General features: G+C 37.8%; 1 protein-coding gene across 1 annotated transcript in view; it reads right to left on the reverse strand.

Annotated features, from left to right (window-relative positions):
- Positions 1-5348, reverse strand: part of S1PR4 (sphingosine-1-phosphate receptor 4) — a 20385-nt gene extending 15037 nt beyond the window's left edge. Inside the window, exon 1 of the mRNA XM_044053744.1 lies at positions 5019-5348. The gene's annotated coding sequence lies outside the window, so the exon portion shown is untranslated. The remainder of the gene's footprint in view (positions 1-5018) is intronic.
- Positions 5349-24407: the final 19059 nt, after the last annotated feature.

The raw sequence follows: 24407 nt of genomic DNA on the forward strand, positions 1-24407 counted from the left end.
AACTTGAACTTTTGGCTGTGTTAACTAATGTGGTTGGCCATGGTGATTTCTTCAGTCAAGCTGTTCTGTGAATCACTCATCTCCATAAATCACTTACCACAGGCACTTTTGGTGGGGAGCATATGTTTATTACTTTATACTTCTCAACCAAACTGCCTCATTTACATTTATAGTAGGCCAGAGAGACAGCCCACCATGGCGCTGATTGTCATCAAAGAAGACACTGCTGTAGAGCTGTCTCTGAATTACAAATGGCTACCAACAACAGTAAAGAGGGCCTTTCACTGGTGGTAACAATGCTGAATCTCCGGGACAGAGTTTTGCTGACTTGTTGTTATAACATGCCATCACAGGATGACATACGCACAGTATTTCTCCTTATTGTCATTATACCAGCCATCAGTAAACGTAGTTCACATAACTGAAGGAACTGGCTTGTCCACTTCAAGTTTTTGCAGAAAGAAAGAGGGCAGTTTCTTTGTTATGTGAAAGGAAAACATATCTAAAAAAATCCAGAGCTGTGTTTTGAATACATAGCAATCAACAGTTAACCCAAGTAAATTTTAGCTAATTGTATATAACTTAATCAATCATAATTACTGGGTACTTGCTCCTCTAATAATACTAATGCTTGCTATACCCTCAGAGTGGAAGACAGGTGTAACATCATGTAAAACTGGACATTTTCAGAGCAAGCATACAAGGTTCTGGACACTAAGGGGAGAATAAGATGAATATTTCATAGGAAGCTAAAACCAATTGCCCACTGGAGGCTTAAAACATGAGGCTAGATTCATAAAGGTTACCACAAAGTGTACACTATGTGTGCATGTTAGTGTAACTTTGCTGAGTGAATAGATAGCACAATAATTGTGACAGGGCAGTTCTTGAATTCAGAAAGCGTACACAAAGGGTACACAGTGTACCCCTTGGGTAACCTGTATGAATCCAGCCTGGACTCCATATCTCACATGCCAGACTTCAAGTACATTATTCAGAATTGTAGCAAATAATAAATGAAAATTCTACTGTATTGGTCTCGGCGGTGGTGGTGCTGCGGTAGCGTTGTCACCTCACAGTAAGATGTTGTCCGGTTCGATTCTCAGCTAGAGCGTCTTCTGCATGGAGACATGTGTGAATGGGCATACCTTCGTTGAAGGTTGTGCATCAGGGCTGGTAACTCGGCATGTAAAAATCAACTACCAATCATTAGCGGACCGGAGTTCCGCTGTGGCGACCCCTACCTGGGAAAAGCCGAAAGACACAACATTAGTCTAGGAGTCAGAATACTTATTTTCTTTTTTTGAGTTATTATTTAGCAAACCACTATTTTTTTTTTTTTTTTTTTTTATTAAAACACCAGTGCTGCTTGTATTGTACTCAGACAGCAGATGTTTACAGAAAAGAAAACTATGAATCTTCTGACTGATTAAAACAAAAACGTAGAACCCAAGGTCACATAAGGAAAGTCTGGTTCATTGTTTTTGTCCACTTCTTTCTCAGTCTTACAGATATCCTATGTAAACATGTCATCTTCCCTACCCAGTATCTGAGGACACTGAAAGAGGGAGGCAAGAGTTGAGCATCATGGTAGCCATGTAAAGGGGATCTAGGGGTATATTTTGTTCCTTAGCTCTATTACACTTGGGGGCTTTGATGTGCATTCTGCAAAGTAAGGCCTGCAATGCCAGCTCAACCATGTTTCTATGAGATACAAAACTGCATGTTGCTTAGCAGATTATGGCTGAGTCTTGGTCAGTACATTGTATGCTTTAATACTTCATCACTTTTAGGTATCAATAGAGCGATGGACTGAACCATCTCTTGTCAGGATGGGTGAGCTGGCATAAACCACTCACCCCTTTCTCCTCCTGGCCAATTCCTCCATCTGCTGGGTTGCTAATTAATCCTCAGCCTTTTGGTCACAGTCAAAGCTTGGCCTCTTTACAACATGGAGATAACATTCACTCTGTGCATTTTTACCTGTTAGATCTCACTCATATTTAAGGTAACCTCATTACTGTTGTTGTTAGTGTCCTCCTGTGCTCAACCTCCTGATTTTAGACTTTATTCACTCTTGTGGACCCACTAGCTTAGCTTTTATTGTGTTATTCAAGGACATTTCTGAGTCATGTGATGCCATTTCATTCTTAAACATTTTTATTTTTAATGCTAACTTGCTGGGCAGATAGGAAGAAAGTCAAACCAGCACATTTCTTTGTGCAACTAGCTTACAACATTATATAACACAACAGCAAAAGTATATAACAAATGTTATGCTATATGGGTGATATGAATCTCTTCCTAATGAACTTTTTAATAAGACTCTTTTAAAAGGAAGGATATTTTTTTTGTTAGCGCTCTTTTAAAAAACCATGGACTATCCATGTACTCCTGACGTTGCTATTTGCAGAGGCAGGGGAATCAGAACTCAACCCAAAACTGAGAAGTTGAATAAATGTCTTATAATAATACTTGCTGTATTATATCACATGACCTGCTCTATAATAAGAACAATGAAGGCAGCACAGTGTGTTATATTTGCTCTGAAGTTGATGTATGACCATAGCATGCAGGGGAGTGAAAATCTGTATTCTATACCACCTGAGCATTATTTTTGCATCCTTTTGAGACTAGAGTATATTATATATATATATTAATTTCTTCTTTATGGAGTACCCAGCTAAAGATCACGGGACTGTCCTCATATGGGTTCTGTCTTGGGCCTTGCCCACCATTACCCACCCGATTACCCCACAATTACCATTACCCACTTGCCCACCAGAACCTATGAACCTATATCCTCCAAACTAAAGGGGTGGCGAAAGCCACAAAACTCTGGGCTGGGCTTATAAATGCCCTTGGGCAGATAGCCTAGTATGAACCTATGAACCTATGAACCTATTAGTAACAGAGTTTGAAATGCCGTCACCTTGGTAACATATTAAAGGGAAAGCGGATACTTGTCATTTGCCAGAATGAATCCATTATAAACAAATCCACCATAATCTAAATAAAAGTACATAATAACAAAAGTACTGAAACACTGAGATAAGAATCTTTTTGCAGGAAGCAAGTCTCTCTGTACCTCTGATATGGGGGCTTTCCCCTGTCCCTTAATTCCACAGTTGCATAACTACTGAGTAGAAGTGTCAGTCCTTCCAAATTAAACATTTGACCTGCAGTATGTTTTCATGACCCCGATTACAAATTAAAATTAGCATAAGATACAGAACAAAAAACAACCATTTCTAAAAAATATATATAAATTCAGTTTATTTTTTTACAAAACAAATCAATAATAAATCACATTAACATCACAACCAATCCCCCTTCTAAAAATGAGCAAATCTACAAACCCAGTCATATTCAATGTTATGAGGTCTATATAGTCACATTTGATATAACTGTTTCCTTTCAAATTATACTTGATTAAACTATATAATCCCAAGAACTGCACCCTTCTGATATGGACACAGTATTTGGTGTCCTCTTGTGACCCTATGTGTTAAAAAATTTGAGCCTTAGCTTCTTCTGATGTTTAGGGAATTTTTAAAAAACAGACTGAACACTCCACTGAGTACCTCTACAGCCATGGTGTGCTGTTTAAATACCATTAATTCCCCAGACTGTTCAGAGAATTCCACTGAGTATCTCTGTAGTCATGACAGAGTGCTTAACTTCTTTTAGTTCCTCAGATGCAAATGTATGATTACATGCAAATCTTTTTTCTCTTATGGTGAACATTGCCATCTCTTTTATGGCTACCTCCACTCTGCCTGTATATTCTCATCTAATGAATTCTTGTAACTTTGCTCTAGGACTATAGTTTTACCTACTAAATCTTTGTTACCATACTGTAGACCTTACTTCCAAGTTATCCAGATCCCTATCTGTAGTAAAATGCTACTGGTGGTCTTACGCAATAAGGACGTGCACAATGCTTCTGCATGGAACTACATTTAAATAGTCCAGGAAGTGCATCCCATTTTACAGCGACCTTTTTCTTGGGTATATAATATGCTCGTTTGGAACTTTTATTCAGAAACATGAAAGCAGAGACTTTTGATGAGTTCATGTGACAGCATCTGGATGGTACCTACGATACAGTAGTGACGCACATCCAGAAGGAAAAAACAACCATGTTATGTCCTTAATTTCATGTGCTGTACTGGTGTTAGGGAAGAAGTTATTAGAACTGTTTTGTGCAAACAAGCTACCTTCTAACATGCACCAAACAGCATCTAAAATGCATGGCTCTATCAGACCTTTTGCATTTTGTATAAATTTGATCTCTGAGGAAACATTCACAGATTTCCAGAGACATTATTAAAATATTTTGCAGATCTTTTCATCTCCATTAGATCTTATGGCTTTACCTTATATAATAGATACACAAGTGTATTGTTCAAAATGGTAAGTAAAACTTTCTTAGAATTGAAATATTCAGTTATTTTAATGGCTGAGTGGCTTGCACTAACGTACAAATCTAGAATGACTATATTTTTCTTTCAGAATTATTAAATACTGAATGCAAAATAAAAAAAATGATAGAATTATTGCATACTTTTTTACTGATGACATGTAGATTGCTTTTTAGTGGAAATTTTGGAACCGATCACTTTTTCAGAGTTTTAGGTAGACTTCTAAAATGTTAGTGGGAATTTTCTTTCCTTAACTATGATAAAACTAAATGCTGTAAGTATCCAAATCCCCACTTTTTAAATAAATAAACATGCATATTGCTGAAACCTGAAGCTCCCAATGAAGTCCTATAAATCAAGGGACCTGAAGCAAGTTTCTTGTTTTTGACAAATAGTGAAGCAAGTAAACAACAACATTCTCTGCTTGCTTTAACATATTTATCATTGCCAAATTCCAATGCATTTATATGGTTTCTGAATCTTTTTCTTAATCAAGTACTAAATAAGCTTTCTACAGTTTATGTCATAGCCCAGGTTACTACAGGTACACTAAGTAATGCTATTTTTAATAATTTAACATGAAATAAAACTAACCTGTATTTTGCTAGAGTAATGTCTCAGAGTTGTGCTGTATTTGAATTTAAGGTGCTTGAAGTCTGTGTGAAAAGCATTTTGTGCTGGCTCTGAATGTCTGCTACCCTCTAAGTGTCTTTTAGTCTTCACAGATGATACTGCAGTTGTGAAAAGTTGTTTGTATCTCAAAATGCGGTTATATGAAAAGTGTCATATCTGTCGTCAGAATCTGTAGTAAGACCCACCCAAGGAAAAGGCTTGAGCAAGATACAACAGGAGGGACAGCTGATGATTACTCAAAAGTTCACCGGCATATTAACCAAACAGACAGTGGTACACGGTGCATAGTTTTTGCTTGTAACTGCTGCACAGATGAGAAAAACTAGTTAAAGGGAAGCTGTTGTAAATTACACTGCAGCTTCCTGTGATGCTATGCTGATGACACTGGTACCATGATGATGAAATGAAAAAGCACAGCAATTGCCACATTATGATATCTTAACATTCATGTTATTTCTGGAAAAAAAAAAAGATTTATTTTTTCCTTCTGTAAAATTACTTATATGGGGATAAACATCTGATGGGATGAGATTGCAGCTTTGATATCTTCAGATAGAAAGACACTGTTGAACATAACTGCATTAATCTAGCAATAGGAGAGCAAATAAATGAAAATACAGCAGCATGCACATGTATGATGTACAGAAATTACTGTAACGGAAATTCAAGAGGAAATGTGACATACACACACACACACATAGCTTTATATATGTATATATATATATATATATATATATATATATATATATATATATATATATTTATAGATATATATAGATAGATTACTTACCTTGGTTGACAAATCAACAATGCCAACAGTGAGAAAGTCAGCCACAAAAGATTGAAAATGCTAATATCCACAATCAACTGTGCTTGTGCAATTATAACAACAACAAAAAAAAAATAACAACAGTTTTTTTTGCAGGGTGTCAAGCATCCCTGCACCCCCACTCCCCTCACTAAATATATATGCTAACTCCAAGATCACACAATCCCCAGGGAAAGGGAATACTCCCCTACCCAAGGATTGGTAAACAAGTTCCACAACAAACTGATAAATCCAAAAAGCGGAAAAAAACAAATGGATAGCCAAAAGTCTACTTTTTTATCGATGTAGTAAATCCACATTAAACGCTTTTGTCTTGTTAAAAAGACTTCATCAGAAAGGATTGTGCGCCAGTCAACCATCTGCATCTGTCAACCAAATGTTATTGATTAAACGAATATCGACCACTTAACCTTTCAACTAAATGCCTGAATTTTATATATATATATATATATATATATATATATATATATATATACATAGGGAAATAGGAAATACACCCCGGGGATCACTTCTGTGTCTCTGCTCGACAGATCAAAGTATTTCTTTGGCTACCTTTAAGGCTAGTGTTGATGACCAGATGGGAAGATACAAATTCATACTGGGATTATCATGTACACCCTGCTCAGTTTGCGAGGTGAGTATTATTAAATGCATTAAAACAGTGGAAAGACATTTTAAGTTTGTCATTTTAAAGGTGTATGTGGCTAGGCATGTTATAGTCCACATGATCACTTGCCTAGTATGTTTCTGTGTTCCTATGTTCTGAGACTGCAGAATACTATGAAAAGTGCATATTCAGTTACAGGACTATGCATATCATTTATGAATCTGCCAGCCTGAGTAAAAATAAAGCAAGTGCCACAGCTTATATATGGGCATCACAGGGACTAGTCAGCATAGTGGCTCAGTTATTAAGATCTGTGCTGCACAGTTTCAGGGAACAGGGTTTACTTGTGGCATACAGTCATTGTCTGTGTGACATTTACATGTTCTCTTTGTGCCTATGGTTCATTTATCCAGTTAACAAAGAATCAATTGAAATAAAACCATGGTGTGTGTGTGTGTGTGTGTGTGTGTGTGTGTGTGTGTGTGTGTGTGTGTGTGTGTGTGTGTGTGTGTGTGTGTATCTCCTCCTGCCAGTATGCCATTCATTTATCACCTCCAGGCTGCTTACACACCCACATCACTTGAACTAGCTGTACTGTACTTTGCTAAAGTTCTATTTATGGCTGTGCCCAGAGCATGATGTGATACTGCATGAGCGTGTGTCACCTGTACTCAGCCTGGGATACCCCAAGCCCTGACCTCTTCACCGAAGCTTGGCTCTCAGTCTCAGCAATCCTCCTCCAATATCTACCCCAAAATTTGTTTTGAACAATCCATACCTTTCCATCTAGCAAGGAAGCACTTGCAAGCTCCCTGCATCCTATCAAGACCTTTATTGAGTAACACCCAAACCAGACTCTTTGGTTTGGCTTTATTGAGTAACACCATCTCAGTCCAGTGCTCACCACACTATTTTCTTTTTACTAGCTTCAGAGATGCAATCACCCCTCCTCCCTTTCCATAGTGAGTAGATAATTGTGTATGTGTGTGTTTACACATGGTCCTCACAATGAGTCCAAGATCATAAGTGCAGAATTGCATGGTTAAGTGCTTATACTCGGGGTAAAAAATTAGAAGAACACAACATCACTGCAATACCTGTTAAGGCTTCAGGTCATTTCTGCCATATAGGGTATATCCCTTAGAAGCAAAACAGTCTTGGTATTATCATAAAGAAAATTAACTCTTACTTAACATTGCCAACTATGAGTAAAGGGTCTTGTCATAATCACAAGGAAAACTCTAACATATTTAACAATGAAAACTGTGAAGCCTCGAGGAAAGCAATTTTGCATGGTGACAAGGAAAACTGGCTATTAAAGTTATTTAACAATAACAACTGCGGAATTTTCACACACAAAGAATCACAAAAAATTGCTCTTACTTAACAAGTGGAAACCAGAGACTTAACAACTTTTGCTAAAGAAATAGTTACATACAAACATACATAACTTTTCCCACTGTACCTTCACTCATTGGATCTCTTGTTCTATTCCCCTTGGTAATCGTCTCACCTCTAGTTCTAATCCCACTTGTGTTCTCACTTTTTTATATACCTACTCCATCCTTTTTCCCACTGTTGCAAAGATGCTCTCCATAAATCTATTCCTCATGCTACTACGTTAATTAAAATCAGCTTACCAACCAACAGCCATACTACTAAACACATCTGACATTTCCAAACTTTAATTGCACCATACAACTTCAAAGACTCTGCCAATCTGTGTGACAGATATAGAATTCTTGAATACCATCATACCCTAAATGCAGAAATAAAAATTGCCTCAAAATGTACACCTCCTTCTTACTTGCACTGTCATAAAATAAATCAGTATGGTGACATCCACCCAAATTTAGATAATGTCAATCACAATAACACAACTAATCGATTCCTCCCACCCTAATACTACAATACTCCCTTTCCTCACCCAAAGAACAAAAACTGAATATAGTCTCATTAAACATCCTCAGTATAGGTAACAATATCACAGAAATCCATGCATGGATAGCCCAATCAGAAGTGCAGCTAGGACGGGGCAACAGGAACAATCACTCCAGGCACAAAGTTTTGGGAGGGCATGATCGGCCATACATCATCCTGTTTTTTTTTTTTTTTTTTTGTTTTTGTCTCCAGTCTGTAACTCTAATAACACAGTGAATTGCAAGCATCTGGTTATAGTAGTGAACATCTTTTTTTGTTCATTGAGTTGAAGAGCTAGCTGGCAAGGAGGTGTGGATGCAGCTCTAATAATCTCATCACTACAAGCTAGCAATCAAGTTATTACAGGTAAATGTCTTTTTTCTGTCTTCAGTGTGTACCTCTCAACCTCTTAGAACAAGAAAAAGTCTGAACAAAGCCTAAAATAATGAGGACAAAGGCCCAAAAATAGGGACATATTTTAAATATTACTGTTATAAACTTAGAAAGTTGACAGAATAATAGGCTTTGCATTACCATGCATTTTCTGGAGAATATGGATTCTGAAACTCAAATGTCTGTCATTATTTAACTATATCAATCCTCAGTGATTTGCGAGAAAACTGTAGATTTTATGAGGAACTGACCAAAAATATGAGGAAAAAATCTGAACATTCTGCAAAAATCTGTACAGCTGAGAAGTATGCATTCAGTAGAAGAGCTGGGGGGGGGGGGGTACTAACTATAATATCCTTATGGTTACAGTGTAGCCATCTGTTTATTACAAAGGAAGATCTACCTGGGGAGGATACATGAATATAGCTGTAATAATCTAATTGCTAGAATGTGGCTACTGGGTTATTACAAGGAAGTGTTTTTCATTTATTTATTTTTTTTTAGTTGAAGAGCTACCTGGGGTGGAATGCTGGCATGTGGAATCGCCCAGGGTGCTGATTCAGCCAGCGTTGGTCTGAACCCAATATAACTTGGATATTCTGGTAATTACTGAAACCTGGCTAAAGCCCAACATAAAAGCCAATGAAATACTTCCGCTGGGTATAACATCATATGAACAAGATTAAACCTTAAAAAAAGGTGGGGGATAGCCACTACATACTCAAGTTATATGATCTAAATTATTTCAACAATAGTATTCACATATTCCACAAGGCCAAATACTTGTCTCATACCTCAAATTAAATAGTAAAAAAACAACTTTGTATCATTGCTCAACAGCCTCCCAGAAGCAATATAAATATTTTGAGAGATATCCAGTACCATTCCTTCTGAAAAAATATATTGCGAGTTGTAAATATTGACTGTAAAAATATGACCTCAAACTTTTCCAGTTCCAGTATTAACCTATATGGCCTTACACAACTAATCACCTCACCCACTGGATATAACACTACTTATGACAAGTGCCCCACCCTAGAGTAAATAATGGTCTCTGACCCTCACAAATACACCACCTTAGGAAGCCCTGCAGATTCCATTACTAACCATCTTCCTACTTGTCTGACAAACAACAATCTGTCAAATTACTCTAATCTAGCCCCTTTCCTGCTAGTTACCACATATGCCCCAAGATTCTATCCTCGGTCCCTTGCTGTTTAACGTATTCACCAATGATCTTTCTACTTCCTCCCATCAAACCTCTCTCATACAATATGCAGAAGACTCTACTCTCATTTGCTCCTCTGATAGCCCAAACCATTTTCAACAAACGCAAGATGCCTATAACTCCACTGAAACCTGGCTCCAACATGCTCAATTGCTGTTCAACCCTAAAAAAAAATGAAACTACTCCTGTTTTTTTTTTTTCCAGGTCACATAGCCTTTGACAAAAGTAACATCAAAATCACCTTGCTAAATAAAAGTGACACTGACATAGTATCTCATACTAAATTGCTTGGCACAACCACAGATGGCAGCCTACAATTCAACCCACATACCCTGAATGCAATTAAAAGAACAAAACAAAAATTAGGAATGCTCTACAAAACAAAAAGCATCCTCACAACTAATAGCAAAGTAGCACTTACCTACTGCCATCACTTCTATTGGGAGAAGTCATCCTTACAAACATCAAAATCTCTCTTCTTCTTCTTCTTCATTCGGCTTTTCCCGGTTAGGGGTCGCCACAGCGGATCACCTGTCTGCTTATGATTGGCAGTGGAGTTTTACGGTGTCAAGTTGCCAGCCCGGCGCCCAACCTTCCACAGAAGGCACACACACACGCACACATGCACTCACATCTAGGGCCAATTTGGAGTGTCCAGTCCACCTACAGCATGTCTTTGGGATGTGGGAGGAAACAGGAGTACCCGGAGGAAACCCACGCGGCCACAGGGAGGACATGCAGACTCCACACAGAAGGCACCCCAACCAAGGATCGAACCAGAGAACCTCTTGCTGTGAGGTGACAACACTAACCGCTGCACCACCGTGGCCACACACAAACCTCCAAATCTCTCTAAAAAACTAAATTTGAGCAAAGGTACAACACGACTGCATACTTTGATGCAAACAATCCCAACCAAAGCCACGACTCTACTGAATATTACCAACCTCCAATTAATCACAGCACAAGAAATAATAAATAATCCTTCAGTCTGCCCAGCTCTTAGTAAAATTTTCCAAAGTGGTACCTCACAACATCCCTTAAGATCAAATAATGAACAACTTCTCATCAGACACAAACCCCTAAAAATCTGGCACTCACTACACTCTAACATAATAGCAAAGAGCTGGAAATCACTTGTTATATCAATCAGGTTATCATCCAACCTCCACATGTTCAAAACGTCTGCAAAACATTCCTAACCTGAGCCCCATCCTGTCATCTATTTATCTTTCACTCTACCTTCGTCCATACCTCTCAACCTCTTAGGGCAGGAAATCTGGACAAAGCCATAAATAATGGGGGGACAAAGACCCAAATATAGGACAATCATTAAATATTGCTCTTGCAGACTTAGAAAGTTTTTAGAACAGGTTTTGCATTATCATGGATTTTCTGAAGGATATGAAATCTGAAATTCAAATGTCTATCAATATTTTCTGACTTCAGTCCTCAGCAATATGCCAATAATTTGCCAGAAAACCAAAATTTTATGAGGAACAGACAAAATGTGCAGAGCTGTAGTAACTACAGTGGGATTAAACTGATCAGTCACAGCATGAAGTTATGGGAAAGAGTAGTGGAAGCTAGGTTAAGAAGGGAGCTGATGATTAGTGATCAGCAGTATGGTTTCATGCCAGGAAAGAGCACTACAGATGTGATGTTTGCTCTGAGAGTGTTGATGGAGAAGTACAGAGAAGGTCAGAAGGAGTTGCATTGTGTCTTTGTGGATTTAGAGAAAGCATATGACAGGGTGCCTAGAGAGGAGTTGTGGTATTGTACGAGGAAGTCGGGAGTGTCAGAGAAGTATGTAAGAGTGGTACAGGATATGTACGAGGGTAGTGTGACAGCGGTGAGGTCTGCGATGGGAGTGACAGATGCGTTTAAGGTGGAGGTGGGATTACATCAAGGATCAGCTCTGAGCCCTTTCTTATTTGCAATGGTGATGGACAGGTTGACAGACGAGATCAGACAGGAGTCCTGTGGACTATGACATTTGCAGATGACATTGTGATCTGTAGTGAGAGTAGGGAACAGGTGGAGGAGACCCTGGAGAGGTGGAGATATGCTCTAGAGAGAAGAGGAATGAAGGTCAGCAGGACTAAGACAGAATATATGTGTGTGAATGAGAGGGAGGATAGAGGAATGCTGAGGATGCAGGGAGTAGAGGTGGCAAATGTGGATGAGTTTAAGTACTTGGGATCGATAGTTCAGAGTAACGGTGAGTGTGGAAGAGAGGTGAAGAAGAGAGTACAGGCAGGATGGAGTGGGTGGAGAAGAGTGTCAGGAGTGATTTGTGACAGACGAGTACCAGTAAGAGTGCAAGGGAAGGTCTACAAGAGGTAGTGAGACCAGCTATGTTATATGAGTTGGAGACAGTGGCACTGACAAAAAGGCAGGAGTCAGAGCTTGACGTGGCAGAGTTGAAGATGTTAAGATTTGCACTGGGTGTGATGAGGATGGACAGGATTAGGAATAAGTATATTAGAGGGTCAGCCCAGGTTGGAAGGTTTGGAGACAAAGCCAGAGAGGCAAGATTACGTTGGTTTGGATATGTGCTGAGGAGGGATGCAGAGTATATTGGGAAAAAGATGCTAAGGATGAAGCTGCCAGGTAACAGGAAAAGAGGGGGCCTAAGATAAGGTTTATGGAGGTGGTGAGAGAGGACATGCAGGTGGTTGGTGTGACAGAGGACAGGAAGAAATGGAAACAGTTGATCTGCTGTGGCGACCCCTAACGGGAGCAGCCAAAAGAAGAAGAAGACAAAATATGAGGCAAACATTTGGACAGTTTAGAGGTATGCCTTCATCTTCTAACCGCCATTGCAACTCTCACACCATACAGACATATTCCTTCCTTCACTAATCAGTTTTCATTTTCTGCCTCATCTGTGACACTTATTAACAAATCTTGTTTACAACTAACCAGTATCTCTCTCTTTGAATCCATTTATGTTTCCTAGTTATCTCACCTTTTCTTACAGCTGTCTCTCTCTCTCTCTTTCTTCACCTCTTGCAATTTTAACTACTCAAGCTTAGTTCACTCATCAAACATTCTTACTATTTCTTAGGTTACTCTGTATTATATTCTGTTATGCAAGCAATAATGCCCAACAGGATGTGTGCTATTGTAGAAATAACGCCTGCCCAGGAGTGTTCTGAGGCCCTGGAAGGGCACTATTTCCACAATAACACACACCCTGGAAGGCATTATTGTGCTTAGAGAAAGGGCTGTCTGTAAAATTGATGTGTTTTACTTTTTTTATTGCGCTTTTTATATATTTTTGATGTAAAATAGTTCCTCCACCTAATGTTTCAAAGTTGCTGTAATATATGTAAATGGTGTTGGAGGAAGCATTTTGCATCCAAAATGTAACATTTTTAACAAAATACCCAAATATTTACTTTATATTTTGGTCTCTTACTCCTAAAATGTGTTGTTTGTTGCCAGTCACTGGGATTAAAGTCACTAAATAATGATATAGATTTGACTTTCAGACTTTATTTCCTTCAGAAAACTCATGCTAACACAAATCCTAATATTCAAGCAACTTTGTGATTTTATAACAGCAATAGTTAAAATGTATATCTATTCTGAGCCTTTGTTTCCCTTTATTTTAGGCTTTGTCCAGATATCTTGAACTAAGAGGTTAAAAGGTATGGAAGCCTCTTAGCTGCTGCTGCCAGTGCTCGATTGCTTTCACTATTTAATCTGTCACTCTCACTCACAAACACCTTCACACCTTACTTTCAAGCATGCAAGCACACATATGCTCACACAGTGACAGAAACACACACACACACACACACACACACACACACACACACAAAAGCATGGTTTAACGAGTGTAAAATAACAGTTCACTCGATCTTGCTCTCACTCACATGCACTCATATACTCACAAACACACCCACATTTGTTTTAATTTTCTTTTTTATATATTTCATACTTACTAAACAGCAAAAGCTCTGCTTAGCAAGCATAAAATAATGGCAACTGTTAAGTTATTTTCTGTCTGAGCTCCATGGCAGCTTGATATGCTGCTGTGAAGTGGCAGACTGGTTTCTCAGTGAGCATGATCTGTAGATTAACACCCTGCTGGAGAACGTTCGTTCTCCAGTCAGGGTGCTGACCTACAGGTCGCCCATTCTCTAAACTTGTATAAAACACAACCTTTACAAATCTGTTATTTTGTTGTAGTTGTGTAAATTATAATCCATATCAAATCTTTATGCTTAATATTTTCTATTTTTTTTTTACCTTTTGTGTAATACATTGGAGCATTTCTCCCCAGGCCTGTACTGAGAATGGTTTATTGCCCATTAGAGAATGGACAAACTGTACATCAGCACCCTGACTGGAGAATGAACGTTCAAGTAATGCTACTGAAAAACAAGTCTGCCACTTCATGACAGTATATCAAGCTGCCACGGAGTTCAGACTGTAAAAAAACTAACAACCACCATTACTTTACACTCACTAAGTAGTTTAGCGAGTATAGCAAAAAAAAAAAAACAGGAAAAAATGTATGTATCTGTATGTATGTGTATGAGTGTGTTTAAGTTTCTGTCTGTGTGTGTGAGTGAATGCGTGTATGAAAGCAGAAGAGACTGTGTGTGTGAGAGATCCGGAGAGAGTGACAGCAATCTTGTGTCAGTGAATGTGTGTATGAAAGCAGAGGAGACTGTGTGTGTAGAGATAGATCTTGTATGCATAGCTCCCAACTGTCCAAATTCCTGCAGAATGTTCAGATTTTTACCTTATATTTTTTGTTTGTTCCTCATAAAATTTGTGGTTTTCTGAAGTTTTGTGGCAAATCAGAGAGGAGTGAACTCACTAAATAATGACAAACAGTTGGGTTTCAGGCTTTATATCTTACAGAAAATGTATTGTAGTACAATACCTTTTATTCTAGCAACTTTCTAAGTTTATAAGAGCAATATTTAAAATCTGTCCCTATTTGTGGGGCTTTGTCCGCCCATTATATTAATTTGGCGTTGTCCAGATTTTTTGTACTAAGAGGTTGAGAATTATGGTTGTGTGAATGAACGTGAGTATGAAACCAGAGGAGACTCTGTGTGTGTGTGTGTGTGTGTGTGTGTGTGTGTGTGTGTGTGTGTGTGTGTGTGTGTGTGTGTGTGTGTGTATATGCATGTGTCTGTGAAAACAGAAGAGACTGTGTATAAGAGAGAGAGAACGGTCTTTCTGTAAAATTGTTGTGTTTTACTTACTTACTTACGTACTATATTATTTTTATATATATTTTTGATGCAAAATGCTTCCTCTAACACCATTAACATATACTACAGAAGGTTTGAAACATTAGACGGAGGAACTATTTTACATCAAAAATATATAAAAAAATAATATAGTACTTTAAAAAAGTATGTAAAACACAACAATTTTACAGAGAACCCATTCTCTAAGCACAATAATGCCCTCCAGTGTGTGTGTTAATGTGTAATTAACACCCTTCCAGGGTTGTAGATAACATAACACCCCTGTAAGGGCATTAATTACACATTAACACATACACTCTGTCGAGCATCATTTCTAGCTTGGATTTTCCCCGGTAAACAAATGTCAATGCATAAATAAATAAATAAATAAATAAATAAATAAATATATGTAAAGCTGAATGCAAGCTTAAAAACTGTTGTCAACAATTAGACTCAAAGATGTAGCCAACATTTATATTTGCTGACAGATATATTCAGCATTTCAAGATGAGCACACCAATGAAATATATGCTTTAAAAGGTACCTCATTATCTGACATTACACATAAATAGTTTTAACTACAATTCTCCATAGTGTGAGTAAAACCATTTTGGATACTTGGGTTTCAGACCCCAAAATCTTATTTTTTTTTCTAAGAATGCAATAGTAAACTATTTTGTACTGTCAGTCCAAAATGAGTAAAATTTTATATAGAAATCCCAATGATGCTTTGATATTTGGGAAAGTCTTTGTAGTATATGATTACTGATAAACAAATCTGCATTACAAAATAAAAAATAAGTCATTGCTTTCATCTTTCAGATGGGAAACTGTGAAATGCTGTGTGTGTGCGGCATGTGTTCCTTGGCTAGGCCTTGTAACATAGCTTGGAATGTAAATATTCATTTCAACGTGTAAATAGGAAATAAATAAGGATAAAAGTCATATAGTGCCCCACAATGATTAAATTAATTTGTTCCTACAAAGACACATATTTAAATGTATACAAGCTTTTTCCCAACTTAAGTAAAACAATGCAGAGACTAGAAAGCATCATGGAAATGTTTACATTAAATGATCCTGGACCTGTCCTAAGGAGCACCTAGACTTTTATGTTATATTCAACTATTGTACTCGAGGAAGTTGTATTCCATTATAAATACTCTGCAAATTGTATAAATTGATTTTTCCTCCTGTGTATTTCAGCTACTTGGTGGTGCAATTTTTTTCTTTTTTTTTTTTAATTTACAAATTGCATACATATCTAACTGTAAAGAGCATAAACTCCAACAGTATGCAGTTGGTATGCAAATGAAGATCCACAGTACAAGTTTGCGACTGACAAACCAGTGAATGAGGAAGTACCTGGGAGTTGGAAAGGGAGTGTAATGATAGACAGCAGTGCATCACCTGATTAACATGAAATGGTGATGAGCTGCTCAGCATCACATACCTGAGTCATAGCATCACTGTTCCCTAGAATGACATCCTCAATTAGATGGAGGAAACACCATGTGAGGTATGACACATCCTAGGTGCCACTGCAGTGCAGATAAATGCAATGTCATAACCAAAACTGCTGCACCCCCAATAGAGTGATGCAGCCAAGCTACAATCAATGAGAGTGGCTGTTTTAGCATATCTAATTACACTTTGGCACCAGTCATGGCAGTGGAGGCCAGCATTTTTATGAACTGGATCCTCCCATGACTGGAGAAATCCATAGACATAGGCTACTCCAATCTCTCCAAGAAACAGTGTGTGTGTGTGTGTGTGTGTGTGTGTGTGTGTGTGTGCGTGCCTGTGTATGAGGTAAAGTCTGTCAGTGTTTGGATATGTCTATATGTGAGTGACAGCAAGTCAGTGGCTTTGTGTTTGTGTTGGCATGAGTGACAGTATGTATTGCACCTGCACATGATAATGTATGTGTAAGCATATGTACGTTTGTGCACTTCTGTGTATTCTGTTTGTTTGTATGTAGGTCTGTGCATGTGGGTGGAGTTGTGCATGCTGCAGGACATTACAGGGGATTTTTTTGTCTAGTCCATTTTCCCCAAGTCCCTCATTGGCCCTGATGTGCACTGGCAGGAGTGTTACTCAGATTTATGAATTGTATATTTGCCATGCAGGTGAATGACAGTTACAGCATGCAGATTTGTAGGGGACTGCAAACTATGTCTAGGAATGCCAGGGGATTGTGATGCAGCCATAAATGTTTGCAAGTGCTGATGTCTTATTCATTATTAGCATTTTAATATTCTGTGAGTGTAAGACGCAGCAAATCTATTCACATGTAATAGCACCAAAAATTGTCATTCCATCAGCTGGCAGATTTCATTTTGTCATTTCATGTGCCTACTATCACAAGGGACCAGGCCTTTAATGCTGTCTTTAAGACCAAGAACACTTCATCAATGGGTCCAGACAATACCCAGGATGCCTTCTAAATATAAAGCATGAAACATGACCTATCAGGGCCTCTGGAATTACTATTTAATTGTAGCCTCCAAACAGGCTTCATGCCTCATGAATGGAGAAAGGCAACAGTCATCCCTCTGCACAAAGGTGGGCCATCTACAGACCCTGGATACTACAGACCCATAAGTCTCACTAGTTTTATATGTAAAACCATAGAAAAAATGATCATGAAGATGATCAGTAAAGATATATTTAACTTCCAGACACTGGCCCTAACTCAGTTTGGTTTCATGAAGGGCAGATCATGCCTACTCAACCTGGTGGACTTTTATGAGAAGGTCACCAAAGCAAAGGATGAGGGCAAAAATTGTTCACACTGCCTAGCTTGACCTGGTCAAGGCATTTGACACAATACCCCACTAGGGCATTGTTGACAAACTCAAGAGGTTAGAAACAAACCCATATGTCACCCGGTGGATAGCCAACTGGCTCACAGACAGGACCCAGGAAGTTAGAACTGGGGAGTCCACCTCTACAGAAAGGCCAGTCACAAGTGGAGTCCCTCAGGGATCAGTCCTTGGACCACTTCCTTTTGTCATTTACTTCTCAGAAGTCAAGGCCAATATCAGTGGTCTCTGGCTGACTAAATTTGCAGATGATTGCAAATTACGAGCTGTCATTGAATCTCATATTGACACAAATATTCTCCAGGAGGGTCTGACACAGACAAACAATTGGTGTCAGAGTCATGGACTACAACTAAATGCCAAAAAATGCATAACAGTATCCTTTGGGAAGTCATCCATCCCTGGTAATTATCATTTATTTATTTATTTATTTTATTTTACATTTGTTGACCTGATTAGTGTGACTGAGCTGAAGAGCCCTTTTACAGCAGAGGTCCAGGGAGAAAAGCTCCAACATTTTAAACAATTTTCATTATAAATTAGCATTAAACAGCAATGTTACAGGATTATTACAAGGCATTAAGTAGAAATATAATGTTAGAGAGTGTCAATTCTCAGGAGTATAGCAAAACTATTTCAAGATGTATAAAAATAAATATGTCATTAAGATCAATATAACCTTTGGGGTAAGTGGTTACAAAAACCCAGTTTTATCATAATGTAGTTGCATGAAGGCATGACAATTACAATAGAATGTTTCCCTGAGGTGATTTGCTCAATAGATTTTAGAAGACAGTAGGAAGAGTAGTCAAGGAAGATTAGAGAGAGCTAGTGAGAAAAGTGAGTTAAGGGTTGAACGTAGATTAAGGTATGAGAAGTAGGGGATGTTTAAGGAGGGAGAGTGCAGTGGCAGAACCAGTGACTTTTAAAGTGCTCTTTTGTGGCTGTCTTAAATTGTTTAGGATCTGTAAGGTTCCTGATTTCTAGTGGGAGTCTATTCCAGGCAATAGCAGAGTGATAACTGTACATGTTGCGTCCAAATTTAGACTTGGGTTTGTAGATTTGTAGTAGGTCTTGGTTAGAGCTTTGGAGCTATTGACATTGATATTGACAACACACCCCTTAGAGTTGACCCAGTAGTCAGGGACTTAGGGACACACATACATAGTAATCTAGCCTTTGATCATCAAGTGTCTGCAGTGGTCAGGAAATTATTCTATGTTGCGCAACTTATAAGCAAAGGAATGGCATCTAAGTCCAAGGAAGTCATTGTTCCACTGTATTTGGCATTCATCAGACCTATCATTGAGTACAGCGCCCCCTTTGGTATGTACCTAACCAGGAATATCCAACAACTGGAACGTCCACAGATATTCCTCATTAAAAGAATAATAAGTAAGTAATATGTTTTATGCAGACCGCCTCAAGGCCCTATCCATGTATTCTGTCTCCTACAACCTTTTGAGCCCTGGCATACAGGGCATTGTCAGACCCCACTCTGATGGACCTCCTGCATATCCACAAAGCAAACAGTACCAGAATTACCCATTCTAAATACTTAGACTTTGCCTGTGATATAAATAGGACCTGGTGGAGGGATAGGTATGTATCCCAGAGACTACCCCATCTATAGAACAGGCTCCCCATCCATGTGAAACAGAGTTCCTCCATAACCAAATTCAAGTACAACTTGAACAACTGGGTGGGAAACCAGAAATTCATCCATGGTTTGGCACCTATGTCTCTGATGCAAACAGGTAACTTGTAAATGGTTAATTTCCCAGGCCCATGCTTACACTTATCAAGGGTATCAGAACTTGTCAAAGATTTGGGATGCATGGCAAGGCTTAAAAAGGCCCTTACGGTCATTAGCCTGGTAAACACCTATGAACCTATAACATTTTTACGACAGTGGAAGACTTCAGAAATGATATTGTGTTTGACTGAGATGAGAGAAGGGGTTTAAATTCACACAACTTATTTACGCACACAGAACTACTAGCTGACAGAAAATATTGAGAATTTGAAAACAATGTCTGCTGAAAAAAAAATGTAAGAATAAATCTTTTTATATGCGCTCAATATAGACAATACATGTTTAGTGCCAGGACACCAAATAATGTGTTAGATATTTTATTGTCAACCAAAATTATCTAAGAAAAAAATCATGTCATAGCTGCTGATTGAGGGCAGGGATAAAAATTGCACCGCATATAAGAATAATTTTAATTTTCTAAAGGCACCTGATATAAGTCCATTGGGATGGATGTAAGGTGCTGCTGTTGGCTAAGGCTGACATAAGGATTATCAATAATGGACAGAATGAAGTGGCCACAAGGCATAATGGATTTCCTATTCCCAGAGTGCAAGGCATGATCTGTATATATAAATACCATAAACATTAAATAACCTTGACAGTAGCTAAAAGAACTAAAGCCTTTAATAAACCTTGGCACTTTGGTGGTCTACAAACTTCATGGTATTCCACATTTGTGTTGTGCCTTATAGCATGACTTGTGTATGGCTAACGTTACTGTACTTCAAAACTCAGAATACACAGACTGGAGATATCCTCGACTCCACGATGGTTCTTTGCTTTGTCTATCTCATCTCTAAAGCTATGTCCTACAAGAAACTGTAAGGCCTTCATGACAAAAGATTATTTTTTATTTATCCATTAGCTGTTTATGTAGGCTGTTCTCAGAGACTTCCCCTGACAACATGACTCATGTCAAAAGAACTGAAAAAATATGTTATGTAAAACCCAAGCATGTTTTACAATATAGTATATATGAAACCAAAAATGTACTGTAGAAAGCATAGGATCCACATGTTATATTAGTACTTTTGTCTCTGTTTACAAAACTTCAGAGGATAAAGTGGTTATCTGAGGTCATCTGTCATCTGAACTGCAGGTGGAAAACTGTTTAGAAGAAACAGGACATACTGAAATCAGAGCAGTATGTGCCATTTGGGACATACTGAAATCAGAGCAGTACATGCCATTTTGTGCTTTCAGGTTAGGAGAAGACAAGCTAGAAGGAGATATAGAGAAGTGCCCAAGGAGTCACTCTGCAAGATACCATGATGACATCAGAGAGTGCAAGGAAAGTCCAAAATCCCAAAGAAATCCCAACTAAATCAGCAACAGTCAGGACTGCAGAACTGTTATCCCCGCTATGTCTGAGATTCAGTAGAGTGAATAAATAGTCAGCTAGGTATTTGGATGGTTCAGATGTAATCCAAAGGACTGGAATGTGACAGTTGTTAAAAGTACTAGACCATGTTACAAACTCAATATAAATTTTAAAAAATCTACACTAGAGGTCTAATCGCTGCATCCTTACTGCCAGTCTAGCAAGGAAATGCAGAGTGTTGGAAAGACATTTAGTTTACTATCTCATATAAAATGTTCCAGTAATGGTGGAAATCTGATTTAATACCAATAATATTTATTGTTTATTTAACAATAATTTAATAACAATTTACATTTTCTGTGAAATTACTTTCCCAAAATAATGGTTGTCAGTGGGTCTGTTGCCTCCACTGACTTCTTTTTACACTGAGGAATTACAGAGGCTGCCAATACCTCCCCCTTTCAAATGTTATTGGGAAGATACTGTTTGTAGATACTACTGACAGGTGATACATTGTACCTTGGGAACAACCTGGTACAGACACATGTGCCAAATTATGAATGTGCATGTGAGTGCAGTCCAGTAATCTTAACAGTCACCTCAAAAGTATTTTATTGCCTAAAATTATATGTAAATGAACAAATGTATTAGTGACAGATTAAAAACAATTTATGGAAATCTCATATAGTATATATATATATATATATATAATATATATATATATATATATATATATATATATATATATATATATATATATATAATGAATACCTGTATAAATAGTGCATATCAGAAGCCACTTCATATTTACAAGTATAATATGTTAAATTATAAAATCCTTTAGCTTTTTGAAAAAGTAGTATGTAACGTATATGTCTCTATAGAATTTGGCACCTGGCCCTACACAGAACACCAGTATAGATGGTATGTGGTCTGCTTTCCATGTATTTCACTGATGCAAAGTAAATTCTGATGACAGCCTGATAATTCATGTTGGTGTTGTTACTGGACAACCTGGCTATACCTAAACATTACATATGTCACACCTCCCCCAGCACTTAATAGTGATACACCTTATCAGCAGAAGGCTCAGGACAGCACATATTTTATGAATGGATGTCAATACAAGCTTTCTGAGAGAAAAAAATAACTAAAAAATAACAAACCTGTCAGCAACTATAAAACTCCTTTATTTTCACATAGTTAGCCTGTTTTAGTTCTTTGATACCTTTGTTCCAAAATGTTATTATAAGCTGTTATAGCTAGCGATAACTTTGGAAGCAGGATCACCAAAAAAAAGAATAAAACCCAAACAATAGTTTGCATAGATTTTTGCATTACAAGATCTATGCACAAACTACTCTACACAACTCAACAAAAAGAGACCCCTACAATAACTGTCTTGCCCATGGATTTTTTTAAACATTTAACCGTTACCTTGTAAGCTTACACACACTACTCTCAAACTCTATTCCACCCCAAACTCCTCTTCCCCTAACTATCTTCTGACCTCACTATTGCCCTGGGTAATTCATATTGATACACTTATACCATCAACTCACCTTTCTTCTGCCTTAATCTACAACCTTCATTCTGTCCCTCCTCCTCTCCATACCAATCCATCACCCATATCTACATTTCTACTAACCTTAAAGCGTTAGAGCCAATGAAAGATTTAACACTACCTATTTTCCTAAACTCAATTATATCTAACCATCTCTCCAACTTGTCGTTTATGTTTCAATTGCTGTGAATGGATAACATCTTATGGTAAATTATTATAGCTCAGACGATGTGACACAAATGTATAATGTTCACTAATTTTGATTAAGTCTCCGTAAATGTTTTATTACTTAAAGTATGTATTGTGGAGCTTTTGTCCCTGGGCCTCTGCTGAAAAGGTGTCTGTGACCCACTCATGCTTTCCCGGTCACCAAATGTCAACAAACAAATCAATAAAATAATTGTGAAATTTGATAGCTTAAATTATACATTTCACCTGGAAAACTGAAACATACTTTCTGGTAATAAACATTACAATAATTAATACTTTAAAGTAAAAAAAAAAAAAAAAAAAAAAAAAAAAGGAAAAAAACTACCTTTTGTAGACCCTCATTTATATTAATTCATTAACAGATAAATCATTATTGTTATTGGACAATATCTCATTTCTTATTATAATAGCATTTATTTTTTTAAGCTGAGTCAGAGCCAGTGCTATTGCTAGGAAGAAAGAATAGAAGAAATAATCAAAAATGTGAGAAAAAATGGCAGGTTTGTAAAAAATGTGTAGGTGATTGGACACAGTAAAAAACAGAGTTGCTCATTTGACTATGTATTTTTAGAATTCACAAAGAAATAAATGGTTGCATTATCAAATTCACTCTGCAGAAATTCCTAGGATAAGAAATTTGTCACACAGGAAAAGGCTTTGACAAAATTTAAAAAATTAAGGGTAGACAGGAGAGTGTGATGTGACAGGATTCACTTTAGAATTTTTTGAGGATTTACAGAAGGGATAGTGATGCTGCTAATTACATGTCCACAAAATTAGTTCATTAATTTTATTTATTTATTCATTCATTTATTTTTTATTAACAAGCTGCACAAGTGCCTCTTTTTGGGGTGCCCTGGGAGCACTGTCTGGTTAATAAACATGTTCAGAGTCACACAATTACATTTGAAGACTGATGGACTCAAACCCTGGACTACATGAAAATACTTGTTAGCAGCTTATACCCTTGACATCTATGCTAAACCATCAGACAGTTATAAATAACTAGTGGGGTCTACTACAACTGCTCATAGGTTCATAGGTAGGTTCTAGGCTATCTGCCCGAGGGCATTTATAAGCCTAGCCAGAGTGTGTCGGCTTTCATCGCCCCATTGATTAATTAACTGATCCTCTGTCAAGCAGAGCCAATGAAGTGATCCCAGGGGTGTATTTTCTGTTACCCATCCACTCGTCAAGGTTTCTCTTGAAGAGTGTTAGTGAGGGGCTCTGCCTGATGTAATTTGGAATTTTGTTCCAAAGCATGGGGAGTCTCTGTGACAGGAATCTATCTCTCCAGCATGTTCTATTTATTGTTGTGGCGAGGTTTAGCTCATTAGAGCGTGTGGCTTGCAGTGACTTAGATTTCTTTAGGTGGAGCATGTTCATCAATTCTGAGTTGGACATGGCTTTGTAAGTCA

The sequence above is a fragment of the Protopterus annectens genome, chromosome 13.part0 (genome assembly GCF_019279795.1).
Source record: "Protopterus annectens isolate FY-2018-M chromosome 13.part0, PAN1.0, whole genome shotgun sequence".
NCBI lineage: Eukaryota > Metazoa > Chordata > Ceratodontiformes > Protopteridae > Protopterus > Protopterus annectens.